Source organism: Rhinolophus hipposideros (genome assembly GCF_964194185.1).
Source record: "Rhinolophus hipposideros genome assembly, chromosome: 21".
NCBI lineage: Eukaryota > Metazoa > Chordata > Mammalia > Chiroptera > Rhinolophidae > Rhinolophus > Rhinolophus hipposideros.
Genome location: NC_138067.1, coordinates 44,359,970 through 44,364,061, shown reverse-complemented (window position 1 = coordinate 44,364,061; position 4,092 = coordinate 44,359,970).

Genomic DNA, 4,092 nt, shown 5'->3' with positions numbered 1-4,092 from the left:
AAGCTTAACTGCTTTCTTACAGTTGTATTTTTTTTAAATAAAAACAACTTGAAGTTCTAATATTCCCACACCCCCAAGGGATCTTGGGCACCCCACTCTGAAGAACATGAAATTATAAACCAGGACGATGGCCATGTGCGAGGGGTGGCTATGGTGCTCTGGCACCATGAGGGGAAATGGCTCCAGCAGGTTTCCTGGGGAATTCCGAGGGGCCCCCAAGATTGCAGCTGGGTCAGCGATGGACTGGGTGCCACCCTGTGGATGATGGCTCCATTGTAACTGCACTTTCCCTTTCCAGGAAGAAAACACAGATGTGCTTCCTTGCGAGTCCAGACAAATGGCCTCTAAAGTTCATTACTTAAAGGTGAATCTCTCCTCAGTAAGCTGTTACTGCATTTCTTCTCCCTGGTTAGGGATAAGAGTGGCGATTGGCTTTATGCTTATGGCTTTTCTTTTAATCTCAAAGAAACCCTCAAACGACTGCCTCCCTTTGAGAAGGGAGGGCCTGTCCACTGCCTCCCAACCACTCTGACCCCACACCAGGACCCTGGCACTTCTGGTCTAACGAGACTCAGGACAAAGCCACCACCATTCACCCAGGTTCCGCACATGCCCGACGACTTCTGTCCCGGGCTAACCTGAAAGGCCATGGGTGCTAGGAGAGCCCCCGAGAGCCAGCCATGCAGTGAGTGTCCCCACCGGGGTCCCGGGTTTCTGGAAACGGGAATGAGGGACAAGACAGCTCTGTGGGAAGGGGGCCCCTGTTTAGGGGTCAGGCCAGAGATCGGGGCCTCAGCAAGTCTGCCCTCTGCGCCCTTTCTCCATCCAGGTCTGGACCCCTGGCTTCTGTCTGGGGCCCTGGGCATCTCCTGGCAGGTTCTGCCCCCTCTGAGACTCTGAAAGTTTTGATATCAAGCACTCAGGGTCTTTGGACCAACTCAGAGAAAATAACGTAAGGCACTAGCCCTGTCCTTCACACAACTGTGTGGCCATCACTATCAGCTACCTGGATGGGCCACAGAGGCCCCCAGGGGGGCCAGGCCAGGTCTCTGGCTACTTCAGACTAGACCTAAACGTCATTAGAACTGTCACTGTGGTTCTAGAAGCAAACCAAATAGGGTAGGGTTTTCTCCCTGAAGATAATTTTTAGCTGGAAAGATTGACATTGTTTTCTAGAAACTGCATCATGAACCAGACTGTCCCAGAATCAACGGAAGCCAACATAACGTGATTGGGTGGCGAGCCCAGGCCTTTCCTCCCGTCTGCCCATGCCCGATTCTCACTGTGTCCTGTTTCTCCTACCCAGAAGCTTAGGAAATCTAACTTAATCCAAACCCTCTTTTTCCTGACCCATTCCACCCAAATCCAGTACCCTAAATTTAACCCTCGCACCAATCTCCTTAGTATTATCAGGAATGACTCGGGGATGCTCAATTCTGCCAAAGCCGTCTCCACATGACTCATAAACCCACAACAACCTCTCCTGTGTGGCTTTCCTGCCCACCGGACCCAGGCCTCCATCCTGGACCCTGGCTGGTCACTCGGGAGCTCCACCCAAGAGCAACCTAACCCTAGCCCAGTGCTGCTCAGCCAGGGTGGTCTGCCTCCCCTTCCCCAGAAACGGCAATGTCTGGAGATATTTGGGTTGTCACACCTTGAGGGACAAGTGCTACTGGCATCTAATGGGATGAGGCCAGTGACTGCTCAACATCCTACAATACATGAGGGAGCCGCCCCAAAGATGGCCCCAAATGGCAGTAGAGCCGAGGTGGAGAGACTCTACCTTGGGCCCAGCCCTCGTCCACAAGCCTGAGCCTGTTAATCGCAGAATGGTTGAAAACAGGCCTGGACCAGGCTGCTGGGATTAAACACAACTGGTGACTTTCTGGGCCTCAGTCCTCACTGTAAAAGGGACAGCGGCTGAGGCCCCCTGTCACAGTTATTCCTGGAATAAAGGAAGGCAAATCCAAAAAGTGTCTGGCACAGGGGACTGAACAGCACCCATAGTCATTGTCCCAGTAGCAAGGGGATTGCTCAGGCCTCGCCCTGCTAGGATCCTACTCTCTCAGGCGAGAGTGCCTCCTGATTCTGCGCAGCCTCCGTGAGCCCAGCTCTCCCTGCCTGCCTCCCTCTCCCCTGCTGACTCCCTGAGCAGGTGTCTTGCGGGGAGGCCTGCACTCCTCTTCCCTTCAGTCTAGGACGTGAGCAGGGGGACTTTGAACTGCAATCCAGTGTGGGGAGAGACCAGGGGGTTGAGTCAGGGACCCCAGCAGCCCCCACCCCCAGCCGCTCTGGGGACTGATGCTCCCTGCCCAGATAGACCCTGGGAGCCCCGGGCTCTGCTGTCTCCACCCCTTTCTGCTTCCATGTTATCTCTGCTTCCCTTCTGTGTGGGACTTTGCCATGAGGCTGCTAGACACCTGCCGATTCTCACTGTGGGACCCAGGGAACGTGCCTTCCCCTCTGCGGGCCAGCTTCCCCGCCCTCATAGGTCTGGGATTAGAGGATTCATGTGCCAGGTACAGCTGCCGCCGCTGTGCATGACATTGTACCCTGGTGGCACTCTCGTTTTCTGTGGCACTCAGGGGCAAGGTCTTCCCGCTCTGAGCCTTTGGACAAGTGCTGGGGTTTTCCTCTGCCCGCTCACTGGCCATCTCTGAGCCTGTTTCCTCCTTTGTCCAATACAACACTGTGAGGTCCCCAGTGACTACAAAGCACCGAGCCCACCAAGGGCCACCTCAGAGCCGGTGACATTCCCTCTCCCTGCTGTTTTTTACTGATTAGTGCTCCTTGCTTTCGGTTTCTGAGCTCTGTCCAGCTCACTCACTTTGTTTCCTTCTTGGCCTCCCTGCCCCCCACCCCCACCCCCGCATCATATGTTTTCTGAGTCACTCGTGTGCACCCGCCACCCCACTACCCTCCATCAAACCACATCCTTCTTTGATTTACTGTTTGGATTTTCCCATTCTGTTGCTGCAGAGGATCTGCCACCCTCTGCCTTTTCTCCTCACCCACCACCTGGAGCCCTCGCCCACAACCCCCCTAAAAATCCCCCAAATCGCCTCTCCACCACTACCTACTTCAGGAGACCCGCCACAGGTCCCCTTGGCTAAAGCCCCCAAAGCTGTGGGACCCCTGCTTCCCCATGTGGGGTCTCCTTAGAGCTGGGTCATCTCGTTCGCACTGCCTGCTGTCCATCTCTCAGGACCAAAGTGCCCCAGAGATGGGAGTGACAAAGGCCAAAGGCACAGAGGCAGAAGCTCCGGGGCCATTTCTCTGAGGTGCCTCTGCCGCTGTAGGCAGGACTGAGAGCACCACAGCGGTTCTCTGTGCGGGGCTGGGGAGGGCTCGGGGGAGGGAGCACACATCCTGGGCCGCTCCTGCAGGGCAGCGGGTGGAGGGCATTCACTGCGGCCCTCGGTACTTCCATGGCAGCGGCAGCTGGCATTTCCTGAGGAGCAGATTCTGGTACTGACCCGGGTGCTGGTCCCAGGGCCTGACCTGGATTCACCTAATCCTCCCAACGTAATGACCCCCACTTGACAGCTGCAGACAGAGCCACCAGGGGAAGGTCCTTGCCCAAAGTCCCCTGGCTGGCAGGCGCTAGGCTCAGGACCCAGGCAGGCTGGCCCAGAGCCCTGCCTCTGACCACAGTGCCACTGCCTGCAAGTCCCCACTGTGCCTCCCATTTCACGGAAGGGGAAACTGAGGTTCAGAGCGGCCATGTGGGTGGGGAGTGGAGCCAGCAAGGGCCCTTCAAGGGCACAGTAACAACTGGTACAGAGAGGGATCAGAGGCTGTCACAGGCTAGAGGCCCCTTCTCCCCCTGCGCGAGAATTAAGGAAGCAGAGAGAGCACAGGAGATGGCAGACAGGGACCCTGCAATCAGGGGCTCAGGACAGGCCGGGGACAACCCCCACCTCTAGCGAAGTTACCTAAGCATTTATTTCCTGCCATCCAACCACCCCAAAACTATTTAGGTCAAGAGGAAGAAAATAGATTGATTTGCTTCCTCCTGACCCACCCTGCCCCAACAGCTCCCCCTCCAGCCTCAACTAGACGCTGAGCCTCTGACCCCACAAGCCAGGAAAG